Source organism: Ictidomys tridecemlineatus, chromosome 5 (genome assembly GCF_052094955.1).
Source record: "Ictidomys tridecemlineatus isolate mIctTri1 chromosome 5, mIctTri1.hap1, whole genome shotgun sequence".
NCBI classification, from domain to species: Eukaryota; Metazoa; Chordata; class Mammalia; order Rodentia; family Sciuridae; genus Ictidomys; species Ictidomys tridecemlineatus.
The window spans coordinates 176,738,678-176,754,699 of record NC_135481.1 but is presented as its reverse complement, the minus strand read 5'-3'; the positions used below and the strand labels follow the sequence as shown (position 1 = coordinate 176,754,699).

The 16,022-nt window shown below is 55.2% G+C and overlaps 1 pseudogene; it reads left to right on the top strand.

Moving 5' to 3' along the window:
• The first annotated feature begins 11,374 nt into the window (after window positions 1-11,374).
• On the top strand, window positions 11,375-14,849 carry LOC101958835 (holocytochrome c-type synthase-like; annotated as a pseudogene).
• Window positions 14,850-16,022: the final 1,173 nt, after the last annotated feature.

Sequence of the window (16,022 nt, the reverse complement as noted above, 5' to 3'; positions counted from 1 at the left end):
CAGGAGTGAGAGGGCCAATGTCATACATTATATTCAGTCTCCAGAGTATAGAGGGATGAGACAGAACAAATGACATGATAGATGTTGAATGGTACCTATGAAAATAATTAAAGATAAAAATGTAGAAAATCATTCAAATGAGAAACAGCAAAGCAATTACTAACTCAAGGAAAAACCGAAAGCTATATAAAGAAAAGAAATGTAATTGTAGTACTTCAAGATGGCTCTGCCTTGGACCATATCTACCAGTTAGATGACGCAGAGATGCCAATTTAAATGAAACTGGTGGTGTGACTACATCTGGTCACATAACTCACTAGGTGACCTTAATCCAGACACTTCTACCTGTGACCCTCAGTTTTCCCAGCTGTGAAATTAGAGAATGGGCTCTTTCTGCATCTTTGAAAGTTGCCCAAGTGTTGATAAAGTTTGGAAGGCAACTGTTTGCAAAAGTTACCTCTTCCTGTAAAAACTACTTGCCAGTGTGTTGTTAGTGTTTCCAAAAGATAAAATGTTATTTGGACAAGTCAGCATAAAATGGAGGTATGATTCAGTGTAAAGGTAAAGCTAGGTGTATAGATGTCTGGACTAGGTAGGGCTACTTTCCTTAACTTCTACTGAGTTAACACAAATTCATAAGCAAAGGTCAAACACCCAACAGAAGAATATGCTCAAAATATGGACAAAATACTTAAGTTCAAATACATGAATGGATAGCAAATGCATGAAAAAATGGAAAGACTTTTGTAATAAAGAAGTGCAGAGTGAAATAAGTGACAATCTTTCGTCTATGAGACTGGCAAAGCATTTCAACTTGTCCAGACCTCGTGCTGGCAGGGGAGTATAAAAAAATATACTCTCACAGCCTGTTCCAGAAAGTGTTAACAAGGAAGGTTATTAGTTAGCCTCTGTCATTATTTAAAATGTGCATTCTTTTTGAACCTTTGAAATGTAACCTATGCATATAGGATAACTTTTCAAACGGTTACGGTAACTTTTGCCTAAGGTTGCCTTCCAAACTTGGTCAACACTTGGGCAACTTTTAAAGATGCACTTTGAAGAATGTATCCTATGCCTATGTGGGCAAACAATTATCAGGATATTTGCAGCACTGTTCCTAAAAATATAAGAGAACCAGCCAGGATTTGACCATCCCTACCTTTCTTAGCAAAGGACTTTCAAAGGGCACCCCCTGGGGGCAGCCTCTGGTATTGCAGGCAGAGTGTTCTGGGGGCTGGTCTGCCGTTCACTGAAGATCACCCACCAACTCACTTGAGGTGCATTCTGAGGTCCCCAGACCCCACCTGGTGAAAGGTAGATACCTACCAACGCCCACACCCTCAATAAGAGCTGCCGAGGTCCCAGCGAGCAGGCCGCACAGGAGAACGAGTTTCCAAAGCTGGAACATCTTTAGTTGTGACCCTAGAAAGTCATGGGAGGGACAAGAGTGAGAACTGCCAGGAAGAAAAGGGACCCTCAAGGCACACTAGTCGCCGCCTCCCTGGATCTTCCTCTAGGATAGCCGTGGCAGCCAAGGTCAGGAAGCTAGAGGGGCTCGCTCAGGCCCGGCTGCGGGGAGGAGCTGGATCTGAAAACCCAGACGGGACTGAGTCCAAGCTCTTGCCCACGGGGGGCGGGGGGGGTCCTTTTGCCCACGTCTCTACCTGAAATGTCTCTTCTCTTCTTTGATTTGTCACCTCTGTCCATCCTCTGGGTTCTCTGGCCTCAGTAGGACATCCCAGCCTCTGCCCTCAGCCTCTTCCCAGAGTCGAGGTTGGGGGTCCCCACCCCATCCCCTGGCTGCCTTTGTTCTCTCATTGGGATCCTGGGGTCTGCCTCTCCTCCCAGGCTGTAAGCGCCTTTGGGGAAGAACTGTGACTTCCGTCACTGTTGGGTTCCCAGACCCCACCTAGCAAAGGGTCTGCACCTGCCACAGTAAGACAAACCAATGGGTCGTCTAAAGTGTAAACAGATCAGGGGCCACCACCTCGTGACTGTGTCTCGCTCGTTGGTTGACCCTTCTCATAAGCTACATCTCTCTAACGTTGCCGTATTTGAAATGTCGCTAATCCAGGCAGCCCCGTCCCTCTGCCTCCTGTCCCCAACGCTGCCTGAAGACGCCCCGGTGGAGTGTCGCTGGGGAGAGCCCCACTCACAGGCTGGGAGGCGGATGCTCACGAAGCGCTTGCTCCCCTGCACGGTCTCCCTGGATCCTGCTGGGCGATGGTGGACCTTATATAGCGGTGACAGGAGGAGAAGTGAGCCCTGGTTCCGGGACCATCCAAGAAGACTCCAAAGAAAATAACCCAGAAGGAGCCAAGATGCTTCCAACTCAAAGGTCACCCAGGATGCTGGAGCTGCGCTGATGGATTCGAGAACTTTCTGCCAAGTCCAAGACCAGGTCCCCAGGAAGCCTGGAGGCTGCCCAGGAGGTGACAGGTGCGGGCGGGGGATGGGGAGAAGGCGGAGAAGGGGTAGGTGGGAGGACGTGCTGTTGGACGGAGGACCCCGGGGCCCACCCAGCTCCGGCGTCACTTGGACACTGAGGCTCAGAGAGGGGGAGCCTGAGGCCTTCCAGCGATAGCCAGGCAGAAGTGCAGCACGGCCAGACGGGCTCTGCCCGGTCCCCCTGCGCCTGCGCCCCCGCAGCCCCTATGGGCAGAGGCAACCTCAGGGCGAATGTGGCCGAGACGGGGAGGTCACTGCACCCCACCCCGCCGGCCTGCTCCCTCTGGTTGCTGGAACGTTCTTCCTGGGAGTGGACATGTCACCCCCAGGTGTGGCCCTGGGGCTGTCCTTCCTCAGGTCTTGAGGTGCTGGCCTGTCCCTCGGACCCTCAGCATCTCCCTGTGGCGTTCTTTCAAGCCAGCCCGGAGCTGGGGTGGAGGTGAGACGTGTCCCCAGCCGTGCTCAGCAGGGGTCCAGGGGGCTGCTGGAGACTGCATTCTGAGCTCAGGGACATGCCGCCTCTCGAGATCCTTCCCCCACGACGCCTGCCCTTTTCTTTTCTCACCCTCTCCACCTCCCAAGACCCCCGCTTCGCCCTCTTGGGGCCACTGTGGGGGGCTGGGGGCTGCTTCCCACATGGATCACCCAGGACATGGCCACCTACCCCCCCACACACACTGCATCAGCCACCTCTGGCGGCTGAGCTCTGCAGTGACACTAACTACACACTCTAGTCCCCTTGGGGGGGGGGAGGGGCTGGACCCAGCAGGTGGCACAGAGGAGGTGACGCAGGCCAAGGCCCTGTTACCCCCAGGAAGCTCCACGGCCTGTCCCTAAGGAGCCGTGTTCCAGGGTCTGGCAACCCGCTTGGCCCCAGCGACATGAGGACCAGACCTCCCAGGCACTGCCTGTCAGGGCCCTTCTGCTCGAGCACTGGGGACGCCCAGCGGTGGCCTACGCCCTGCTGGACCTGCCCAGTGGGGAGAGGCCACGCGCCCTCTTCCTCCGGACCCGACACTGACAGAGTCCGAGTCCTCCCACTAGCTGTGCTCCACATTCAAGTCCTCCCACTGCGGACAGGAACCAGGCCGCGCGGCTCCGCCCCACGGAGGGAACAGGGGCCTCTCCCACTGCATCGGGGACGTGGTCAGCGTGTCCTCAGCTGGACTGGAGGGAGGGAAAGAACTCTCCCCGCACAGGGCACTTTGGGTCTCCATGGACGCCTGGGTTTGCTTTCACCCTTAAAGGCTCCAGACGGAACTCTCTGACGAAGCCCAGCAGAGAACAGGCTGATTCTGGGGAAGTGGGCCAATGTACATTTTTGAGGGGACAATGGAATGATGGGTATTTCGAGGACAACATGTATCATCTGAGAGCCTGGATCCAGCAATGCCTGAAGCCATGTCTAACTCCTAGGATTTTCAGCTCAAATGAAATTCCTCCTCACTCCTTCGTAGCCTTGAACCATGTGCCTTGGATGGCAGCCACCGAGACCCACAGCGGCTCTGACCTCGGCCCCTGTGGACCCACATGGGCCTCCTCCCTGCCAAAGGCCCCGCGTGGGTCACCCGGCCACCCTGGAGACATGGCAGAATCCAGGTGGGGGCGCTGGTCCTGTGACCTCCTTGCTGGGCAGTAGGGAGAGGACCAGGCAGGGCTGCGCGCTGACCGTGAACCTGCTCAGTTCCTCTTTCATTGCTTTTTGTTGTTGTTTTGCTGGAATTTTCTACTCTGAGCAAAAGACACAAATGGACAAAACCAAGAAAGGATTCAAGGAAATCCCTCAGGAAAAAGGGTTCAGCCCAGATGCCTGGGTCCCGCCCTAGATAATTTCCCAGGGGCCCTGGGGTGGAGCCTGTGTCCAGGCTGCCCAGGGTAGGTGACAGGGGTAGGTGACAGGGGTGGGTGACAGGGGTAGGTGACCAGGGGTAGGTGACCAGGGGTAGGTGACCAGGGGTGGGTGACCAGGGGTGGGTGACAGGGGTAGGTGACCAGGTGTGGGTGACAGGGGTAGGTGACCAGGGGTGGGTGACAGGGGTGGGTGACAGGGGTAGGTGACCAGGGGTGGGTGACAGGGGTAGGTGACCAGGGGTGGGTGACAGGGGTAGGTGACCAGGGGTAGGTGACCAGGGGTGGGTGACCAGGGGTGGGTGACAGGGGTAGGCGACAGGTGTAGGTGACAGGTGTAAGTGTCCAGGGGTGGGTGACAGGGGTAGGTGACAGGGGTGGGTGACAGAGGTAGGTGACCAGGGGTGGGTGACCAGAGGTAGGTGACAGGGGTAGGTGACCAGGGGTGGGTGACAGGGGTAGGTGACCAGGGGTGGGTGACAGGGGTGGGTGACAGGGGTAGGTGACAGGGGTAGGTGACAGGTGTAGGTGACCAGGGGTGGGTGACAGGGGTAGGTGACAGGGGTGGGTGACAGAGGTAGGTGACCAGGGGTGGGTGACCAGGGGTGGGTGACAGGGGTAGGTGACCAGGGGTGGGTGACAGGGGTGGGTGACAGGGGTAGGTGACCAGGGGTGGGTGACAGGGGTAGGTGACAGGGGTAGGTGACCAGGGGTGGCAGCGGCTGGACCCGAGACTCACAGGTACTTTCCGCCCTGGGTTGGGTGAGCTCTGTCCCCACCGGCCTCCAGCCCCGGCTCAGCCTGGACACACCCCTCAGCCCCACGGCTCATGGACACAGCCCTGTTTGACGTGGCCTGTGGAGGCACAGACCCACACGGGGGACAGTTGGTGAAGACATCTGCCATTTATTTGTCCCCAGATGCTTTTCCTGCTTCGTCTTGTTTCACCCTGGGCACCCTCGCAGGAGTTATTGCCTGTTTTTTAGCTGAGGAGGATGAGCCTCAGATGGTGGGGGCGGGCCTTGCTCAAGGCCTCAGACAGGGAAGGACCCAGCTGGGAAGTGAAGCCCGTCTGCCCCTAGTCCTGGGTGAAAATGCCTGTTCCAGGGCGCAGGCTGCTGGAGCTGCAGTGAGTCACCCCTTCTGTCCCCAGGGCATGCAGGCTGGTGCCTGGCAGCCGTTTTGTGCCTGACACTGGGCTTGATGCCCTCTTGCTGGCCAGGGCACACGACGGCTCCGCAGTTGTTGAAGCGTCTTGTTTTCCAGTTGGGAAATCTGAGGTTCAGAGAGGGAGGCGGCAGGCCCAGGCCTCCCAAGGGCAGAACCGGGGCATTTGGGCCCCAGGGAGGACCTTCCGCCCACATTGGGTGGCGGCCAGCTGGCAGGGCAGCAGTGCCCTGAGGCTTGAAGATCCTGTTGCCCTGGCCGCTGGTGTCTGTCTGGTGGTAACGCCTGCTGCTCTGGGCCCGCGTCCACCGGAACAGCACAGGAAACTCAGCCTGGTGCCCGCTTGGCCAGGTCTCAGTGGCACAGGGACAGGCAGGACCCTGGGGACCGGTCTCTGAGGGGGCTGGTCAGCACGGGCCCTGGCTGGAGGCTTGGAGGCTCCCTCTCTGCCGGTTCCTGCTGGGTCACCTGAGCCTCAGGCTGCCCCCGGGAAACGCCGCTGAGGACCGTCCTCAGTCCTGACCGTCGGGCGGCGGCACTGACCGGGAGACACGTGGCCGAGGCCTGGCACGGGCAGCCCCTCAGGACCGGACACGACGGTGGTGGGGTGGTCCAGGTGGTGTCAGCACCCTGGGGCCCTCAGGGTGGTGGCAGGTGGGTGCTGTCAGAGGCCCTCTGAGGCCCAGGCCGGCTGCTCTGAGTCAGCCAGACAGGTCCCTGCGTGTCCCTCCTCCTCCTCCTCCTGTCCCCTCTCCAGGACAGGAAGTCTCCTGCTTGAAGGCACCTGTCTCTCAGGGACAATGGCCCCAGCCAGGGGGGTCTTGGGATGGATTTCTCTTTGAAAATCTCCAGTGAGGCATTAAGGACTAGCTGTCCCAGGCCCAGGACATCCTGCAGCTTCCTGGTCCCACTCGCTGACCCAGCCCTTCAATAAGGAGCTGCTAGTTCTAAACACAGCTCAGCTGCCTGACGAGAAAGGGTCAAGGAGGTCATCCAGACCCCTGAGACCAGAGAGGGTGAGCCACAGGGCTGAGGCCACCCAGGACCTGGCGCTGGGCTGGACTGAGGCTCAGGGCTCCTGACTGCCGCTCTGAGGCTCTGCCCCTCAGATTTCCCTTCTCCCTGAGGACAGAAGCCACCCCAGCCCTTCTCCAGCCGATAACAAACCCACAGACCTGCACCCAACCCTACCCATCGAATGAGATTTATTTCTTTTACTATAAATAAATAAATAAATATTTAAAGTCTTGTCGACGTTTGCTTTTGAAATCAGTCAGGTGTAAAAAATCATCCAGTTTATAATAAATCCTAGTTTCTCCCACCTGAACCACCCTCCAGGGAATTCAGACACCTGGCGGTCCCACAGACACCCGGCGGTCCCACAAGGACGGAATACGGCAAACGACCTGATGCCATGATGTCACAGCCTGAAGACCTTTTAGTAAGGTGTCAGCAGTTTTGACAGCGTTCAGCCTTCTTTTCTTATTTTGGAGGTGACACATTTTATTTTTTTTTAGCCCTTAAACATTTCCCTCAGATCTTGTCCCTAGAAAATGGGGTGTCACCTCCCACAGACTGACTGGTGGGCAGAGGATTGTGCCCCACCTCAGGCTACTTCCTCCTGTCCCCTGGAATTATTGTTATTATTATTATTATTATTATTAGGTACCTGGGATTGAACCCAGGGCACTTATCCACTGAGCCCCATCCCCAACCATTTTTTATGGTTCATTTAGAGCCAGAGTCTCGCTGAGTTGCTCGGGGCCTTGCTAAGTTGCTGAGGCTGGCCTTGGACGTGTGATCCTCCTGCCTCAGCCTCTGGGGCTGGGATCACGGTCGAGGGCCGACAGAATTTCCCCTCCTGCTGCCCTGACTATCACGGAACCCGGCCTTGAGGAAGGCCCTTGGTAAGCACTGAATTGGGCCGAACTGAGAACCGGGTTCTTGAAAAGTAAAAGATATGACATTATGGGGAGGTGGAGGCAGATCACACTGAAGAGAAAGGATGGCAGAATCCTAAACCTCGGAATAACTCTGAGTGTATTTGTCTTGCAGGGTGGAGAAGTGGGGGGTTGTAATCAGGGTTTAAGAACTTTCTAGCTGTGTGGCTTTGGACAAGTCACATCACCTCTCTGAGACTCCTTTTCCTTATTTGCAAAACAGAGCCCAGGACAGCCCACCTGCTGAAGCTGGTTTGAGATTAGAGTCCAGTGCCTGGCTCACAGGAAGTGCTCAGGTGAGAACTCAGCAGCGCATGGCTAGGGGCAGGATCCAGGGTGGGCAACAGGGCAGGGTCTCCATCTGGACTCTGCTGCTTACCAGCTGAGTGACCTTAGGCAAGGCAAATCACCTCTCTGATCTGCTATCTCCTCCCGTCTAAAATCAGTGCTCATCCTGGCCAGGAGGGACTGGGGATGATTAATAAGAGGAGCACCGGGAAGAGTTCTGGAGCATGCTATGGTGGCCACACAATTGAGAGGGGGCAGAGAAGCCACAGGAGAATATCAAAGCCCCTGTTCCTCCCAGGAGACTCCTCACAGGACTCCTGCCTGTGGCATCTCAGTGCTTAGACTCCTCTGTCTCTTCTGAACATCCCCGGGGCCTTCTGTCTGTCTCCAAACTTTCTTTGCATCAAATCTTCCTGACACCAACATCCGGACCTGGAGACGTCCTGCAAACTCTCCCTGTCCTTCAGACGGCCTCTCACAGGACGCCCTCCTTGACTCACCCACCCTGCCCTTCCCACTGTCTCTCCCTCCCTCTCCCTCTCCCTCCCCTGCCCCGCCCCCCCCCCCCCCCCCGCCACATTATTGCCAACTCTGGGGGGCCAAGCTCTGTCTGGGATTCATCCCTTATTTCCCATCATGGCTTACAGAAAAGGGACAGAAATGTGTTTGTCCATTGCATCTGTCAAGATCCTTTGGGTTAATTATAGTGGAAAATACAACCCAAACCGACTTTAGTGTGAAAGGGAGTCGCTGGTTCAAGTAACCTGAAGGTCTTTGGATTTCAGGCATGGCTGCATCCAGGAGCCTGAAGGAACCCTTCGTGACCACGTCTCTCTCCATGACTTGGCTCTGCTTTCTTCTGCACTGGCTTCATTCTCAAACTGACTTAGCCTCAGGAGATGGCCGGGATGGCCAGCCCAGCCCACACCTGTTTCCTGACATCTCTTTAAAAGTCCTTGAACCGATTCCCATTGTCCTGTGAGGATGCACACTCAGCTTGAAATTGATGGCAGGGGCCAGGGCGAAGGAAGACACGTGTCCGATCTCAAAAGAGCTCTGCAGAGGAAGCGGAGCTGGGATGGTCAGAGGGCAGGAGGGGCCAGGGAGCAAGGCCGGGGACAGGCTGCTTTCAGAGGGGAGGGGTAAGGTCTGAGCTTTGGTCAGAAAAGACCAGGCTGCCGGGTGCAGTGTCCCACACCTGTAACCCCAGCAGCTAGGGAGGCTGAGGCAGGAGGATCACATTGAAAGGCAGCCTCAGCAACTTAGTGAGGCCCTAAGCGACCTACTGGGACCCTGACTCTATAGAGTATAAAAACAGGCTGGGGGTGTGGCTCAGTGGCCAATGTCCCTGGGTTCAATCCCTGGTGCCAGAAAAAGACAGGCGAGGCTCACTGGGGCCCTCGGTCTCGCGGGTGTTGGCCCTGAGGACCTGCCCAGGTGGGTTTGGTGGGGTGAACAGGATCGGGGCGAGTGGCGGGGCGTGTCCCAACAAGCGTGCTGCTCCACGGCTGGCCCCTGACCAGTTGCGCTGGCCTCTCTGGCCTATCCTGGCCCTCTGCCCTTGACCCTGCATTTTAATAGGAGGCCAGTGGTTCCTGGGCGTGTTCAAAGTGGAGAAGCCCATCCCAGGGACGCTGGCGGAGAAGGGGGAGACGGCAAGAGGGAGCCGGTGGCCCGGACCTCTCCCCTCCTGAGCGGAGGCCGGAGCAGTCCCAGCGGCTGGGCAGTCTTTGTCCTTCGCAGTGGAAGCCTGTGGGGGGGTTGGTTGGTCTGACCTTCTGTTCAGGGGGTGACATGCGTGGGACACTGTGTCGGGTTGCATAAGCCCGACTCCCATCCGACGTGGCCTGGCTGTTGTCACTTTGGGAAAGAAGGCCGGTCACGGTGAAAGTGCTCCCGGACCTCCCTCACGGGCCTCAGCCTCCTTCCTGCCTTTATTGCTGGGCCTGGGAGACTCGGCCAGCTCTCCTGCCTCCCCCTTCCTCCCCCTCCTCCCTGCCTGGCTCCAAGATGTCCCCCGCACAAGGAGGCTGAGAAAGCAAATGTTGTCCTGTGTGTCCCTGGCCACCGGCCCGGGGTGCCAGGCTCAGTGCCAGAGGGGACGGAGGACATCCTCTCCTTGCAGAACCTGAGACCCCGCCCTCGTCACCCCCAGAAGGTGGCCTCCTGGGGACACTCCATTTCCCCCGGGGTCTGCTAGAGAACTGGGGGGAGCTGAAGGAGCCCCACGGTCCATCTCCATCCCTTGAGGCACCAGGGGGGAAGCCCAGGTGAGAACATGGGGACTCAGCAAGGACACAGCAGGGTGTCCCCGAGCCCCCGAGCCCCCCACCCCTCTAACTCCTGCCTTCTGCAGGGAGAACGGGGTCTCAGGCTCAGCCCTGCCTCCTCCAGCTGCGGGGAAGTGGGCAGGGCCACTCACCTGCTGAGCCTCGGTTTCCTCACCTGCCAGGCTAACAGCCCGCCTCACCTGGGGCAGTCGTGAGTCCCAGGAAGTGACCCCGGCTGGGCGCAGAGTGGAAATACACAAGTGGCTGTGTTCTCAGCCTGTGTTTCAACAGCGGGACTGAGCACAGTGGGGTTAAGTGTCGTGGCCAACAAAGAACGGGATTCAAACCCAAGAATCCTGTCTCCCCAGCCCAAGGTTAGTCGTGCTGTCCACTCTGAGCCCCAGTCTCCTCATCCTTAGAGGAGCAGGACCCCACCACTGATGGGGGACAGCTGAGAATCACATGAAAGGCAAGTGCCCAGGTTAGCGCCCGGCGCAAAGTCTGCTCCTACAAAAAAGGGCTGAGGGTGTGACTCAGTGGTTAAGTGCCCCTGAGTGCAGTGGCCAGTGCCAAAAACCAAAAATAAAACAAACAAACAAAAAACCCTGAAAACTACTGCTTTATGCAAATAGCCTCATAACCTACGTAGGCGTCACGGGAGAAGCCTGATTGGCAGTGCCACAGCGCCACCTGATGTTCAGTCTCGTAACTGCACCCGTTCCATTCTCTAAGCCCTGGAGGGATCTCCCCCTTGCCCAGAGCAGCCCCAGTGGCTTGGGGCCTTGCTAACTTGCTGAGGCTGACTTTGAAATTGCAATCCTCCTGCCTCAGCCTCCTGAGCTGCTGGGATTACAGGCGTGTGCCACCGCACCTGCAGTATTTCCCCTCCTGCTGCTTCGACGGGCATTGAACCCAGTTGTTGGGAACTGTGTCCCCAGCTCTGAGTGCCTTAGAGCAGATGTTCAGGTCACTGCAGCGGAATGAATGGAAGAAAAAGAAAAGAAAAAGAGCTCAATCAACCACTGAGAACAAGAGGGGCCAAAGCCACCCCACTGTCAAGGCTCCTTCCAGCTGGGGTGCCTTCCCCTTTCTGAACACCCCTTGTCCCCCGAGACACGGCGAGGTCGGTGACAGCAGTGCTTTTCCTAGTCTTCAACCTACACTGAGATGGAAGCTGTGGACCGGAGATCAGGGCAGCGAAGGTAAGAAGGAGCGAAGTGAACAACTTCAGAGGTGGTGGGGACGTTCTCAGGGCTCCGTGACAGTGTGACAAGACTAACAGTCACGTTGCCGGACCTGGGAGGGCCTCGGTGACTGCTCAGAATAAACAGAAATGACACGAGGGGACTTCCAGAACTGGATCATGAAGGCGTCACGGGCTCCCAGGAGACATTTGCTTTTGAAGCAGAAGCCATGGCAGGTGTCCAGTTGACAGCCAATGACAGCAGCCAGGCAGGTGAGGGAGGAGGCTCCACGTGATCTGGCCCAGCTGTCAGTCTTCCCAGCTAAGGCCCCAGACATCTTGGGGGCAGAGAAAAGCTGTCCTGACCCACGGCATCTGCAGGGCAGCTTCAGCCATGTTGCACCACTAGGTTTTGAGTGGTTTGTCATCAGGATCGGCATCAAGAGACCGCGGGATGCTGAGGTTGCCGCCAGTGACACCAGAATCAGGACATCGAGACGTCTCGATGCACATTCTGCCACTCAGCGCCCCAAGGAGCCCATGCACTGCTGTGCAGATGGGGGGATCGCGACGACTCTGAGGAGCAGTTCTGGTCATCGATGCGACCTCAGCACCATCCCAAGCCAGTGGAGGTGAATAGCAGCTTTTGCATTTCTGCCAGAACCTACTTGGCCATTAATTCAGAAACCATCGAGGGGTGATGGGGGATTAGAAAAGACAGACACACACACAGAGAAAGCTGAGACCGGGTGGGACATCGTTCCCTGTAGAGGATAACGACTCAGAGCTCAGCACGTTTATCATATACGTTTTATCATCAAAGGGTTTTCTGTGAGCAAGTTTCTTCAAAGCAAGCCGGAATAGGGAGGAGTCTAGCAGCCAGTTATAATGATCGACCTGCAATCCCAGTTCTCGAGCCCTGAGCTGGTGTCTGAACTCAGGGTCAAGACTGATAGTCTTGTGCCCTGCACAGAACCTCCTTTAAGCAGAGGGTCACCATAGCAACCGGGCAGTCTTGACCTACACTCTTGCACAGGAAGTTCCCGGCACAAGTGCAGCTCCTGCTATAGGACAGTCAGAGTCCGGGATTCAAATCACCACTCCTGGCACATTTCCAATTTTAAAAATCAGAATACCAACATAAGTTCATGTGGCTTTATCGTTCCCAGGCCAGAAAGCCGCAGTGGGGGGAGGTGCGTGGTCTGGGCCTTGGACCATCAGGTGTGGTCGGAGGCCCTCTCTCAGGCCAGCAGCAATCCCCTCACCCCCAACTCCTCTTCCAGGCCTCCGAGGCCATCCTCATCCTCAGGGCCTCAACCCGTGCTCCCTGCTCAAACTCCAAACTGACCAGACCCAGTCTCTTCCTCCTGCCCCACTATCTCAAACCCTTCAATGTCTCTTTGGGAAAGTAGAGGAGTTACTTATAACTCAAAATGGTTGGTTATTAAAAATTTTCAGAAATTCTCTCAAATATTTAGTAACAGAATAAATCAAACTCATTGAAGGACACACGAGCCCTTCGGTATGGCTGACATAACTGGGTGCAGGGCTTTGGGCGCGAGGGCCTCGCAGAGGACAACGCTGCCCCTTCTGCAGATCAAGGAACCAGGGCGAGAGGGGAGTGGGGAAGGAGGCCCGGCCAGACCCTGCCAGGGCTGTGGGAAGAGGTGAGGGGTCTGGACAGCTCTGGGCACCATGAGAAGTCCATGGCGGGGCTCCAAGCAGTGGGGACAGGTGACCAGATTTGCAGTGGGCGGTGGAGAATGACTAGCAGGAGCAAGGGGGGACCACAGAGAGGCTGAGGGGTGGCCTCAGGAGAGGTGATGGGCGGGGCCAGGGTAGAGCAGAGGAGGAACTGGTGAGTCACAGGAGGCGGTTCTGACACAGTGGATGATGGAAGGGGTAGGTCACCAGAGGGACCGAGGGTCCCACCCCAGGCACTTCCCTCTAAGGCGGACTTCCTCCCTCTGGCCCCTCCCTAGCAGCATAGACAGGAAGTCCTGCCCTCCCTCTGCTTAGCTCCTCCCACCTGCAGGGCCCTGGAGACTGGGAGAGGCCAAGTCCCTGGTGCTGGGGACGGGAAGGGGGATGGACTTCGAGGCCACAGAGGGGACCTGACGCACCTGCTCCTCAGGGAGGCCTTCCTGACCGCCAACGGCCGGCCGCTCTTCTCCCTCCTCCCCTCCTGGACAGGCGTCCCTGTGTTTCTTCCCAGTGCTGGGGTTCCACCTGGGCCTCTGCCCTGAGCCACACACACCCCAACTTGAAAGCACCCTAATTGTGCAAAAGGAACTTCCATATTTCTGGACCCCCCAAGGCTGGAAGCAGGGATCTTCCTTGAACTGTCCCCAACTGTGCCCGTTGTCACAGATCCGGCTGGGAAGTAGTCTGCCTCTGCTCAGCGAGGGACCTGCTGGGCACAACCTTGTCCAAGGGACATGCCAAGTGTCCCCCCCCACACTCCATCCCTCGTCCTCAGTTCAGCCCTGCTCAGAAGCAGGGGTTCCAAAAGCTCATGCTTTAGGAGTCTGTCCACCCTGTTACCAGTCACAGTGAGCACCTCTTGAGCACCTACTGTGTGCAGCCTCAGGTCTAAGTGCGCCAGAAGGAAAGGTCAATGTCCTCACCCCATCTTAGAGCAGAATTATTATCATTGTCCTTCTTTTAGGTGGGGAAACTGAGGTTCAGAAACACTAGAGGCGCAGTGAGAGGAAGGTGGGGACGGTGGCAGGTCGTGGTCCTCGGGGTTTGGGTTGGAGGTTAGAGGCAAGGCCAGCAGCTAGGGGAGAAATCAGGTGCGGAAGGTCATGCTGGCCACAGCCAGGGGGGCCTGGGGACCATGCCCTGGAGCAGCTGGAAATTTAAAGTTGTTTGGAGTCAACACTGATTCCAACCTTAGGTCTGCCAGCCTCTACCCCTGCTGTTCCGGTTCAGACCTCAAGTGCTTCCGATGAGACAGCATCACCGCCTTCAGGATGCCCAGTGCATGAAGGGAGAGTGAAAGGCTGTCCAACGAGTGCGGAAGCCTCTGGTCCAACCTGTGAGAGCAGAACATACTCTGTGCCTGCCCACCAGGATCGTGCCTGTGAGTGTGTGGAGTGTCCTGTTCCAGGCGCTGCGGCTGAGAATAAGGAGAACCTGGTCCTTCAGATCTGATGCCACCACTGATCAAACACCAGCTCCAGATCAGCGCTTTGCATTGTCTGCCGGAAGAGAGGAGTCATCCATTCCACAAGCAGATTCAGAGAAAAAAGTGGGTTTATCCTTCTGAACAGATGTTCTGGAATGCAATGTTAAGGAAAGGATGGAAGTGGAAGGATGAGGATATCAGAAAGATATGTATGATATCACTAAAATTCACAAGCAGAACAATGAACAGGCCTGGAAGGAGATTTTGAAGTGGGAAGCTCTTCATGCTGCAGAGTGCCCTTGTGGTCCAACCTTGATCCGATTCGGAGGGAAAGCAAAACAATATTCACCGAGAGCCAGAATTGGTTCCTGGATGGGATATGAGCTGCCTTTCGACGGGCACGATGGGACCATCAATCGCTGTGGCACGGAAGTTGGATATGTGATAGATCATCACGATGGCGGCGAAGTCAACCAGGACAGCAGTTCACCATCCTGGACGTCCGCCCTGCCTGGGATTCCCTTTCAGCAGTATGGGACAGAATGAAAGTTGCTTGGTGGTGCTGGACATCATAACCACTGTTTTGTTTGTGATGCAAAGTAGAAACCTTTTTTTTCTGAGGGATACATAAAACTGAACTGCCCAAACTGAACTGCCCTCGTGATGTAACGGGAACTTCATGTGGGTCCTACCCTTCACCCTCCGCGTAGCAAAGGGCCCCTGCTCCATTCAGTTTTGAGCTGCATTTTGCCTTGTGGTTTATAGCCAATAGTTCTGAGTTTTCTTCCCGTTCGGTTTAAGTGGGAAGCAGTCCCTCAGTTTGTCCATTAGCTGCAATATTGCCTGTGTATTTCATCTAGAAAAGTCTGAAAAACCTCTGAAAAAGAGTTTTTAGAAAGTGAAGAAAGCTGCTTCTTTCTTACCGTTTTCTCAGGAATATTTGAGAAGAGATACCTGAAAGCCAGGGTACTGCTCGTGAGCTTTTACCTGGTCAAATGTTTTAACTAAAATCATTAATAGAAACAAGCAATATATTTTTAAAAAGAGACTATTATTTCCGAAGTCCCTACAATTTAGTAGAGACCCTGAACAAAATGCAAAGCCATACCCTTGCACTCCAGCAAGACTAAGGCGTGTCTTGCCTCTCGATTCTTATTTATCTGCATTTTTTCAGACTGGGCCTTGTTAAAGAAGTTTCAGCTCACCATGAGGTGCTGATGCATATGCTTTGAAACATATTTTTTAAATTTTTAAAATATTTTTCTGTTGTTCTAATATGTAACTCTGCTCCCCCAAACAGGTCTCTTCATTGTCCCTGGAATTTCAAGTTATCCCAATTTTGAGTCCCATTTCTTCCTCCATTGGAAGCCTTCCTCCTGGTTGGCTTAATCCAGATTTTAAAGTCTGGCTCAAGTCACAGTGCCAGTGATTATATTTAGCTGAGTATTAACATTCACAAGAAGAGTATTTTTTCTCAGATGTAGTTATGTTTGCATTAATTCACTGTCTGAATTTTCATGTTTTAAGGAAGCTTGAAGCTTGGTGTTGAAATTCCTTGTATCAGTTACCCCAAAACTGGTTGTTCTAATTATAACAGCACGTTATAAATGGCTGCTTTTTCAAGGGTTGATAATATTAAATCCTTTAATTTATCCTGAATACTGTAGTGTTAAATCAGTGGATGAAACTGGCAGTCTGTGAGTGATTAATTTGGTATGGATTTCTTGGTGTGTCGGTTTTGTGTGGAG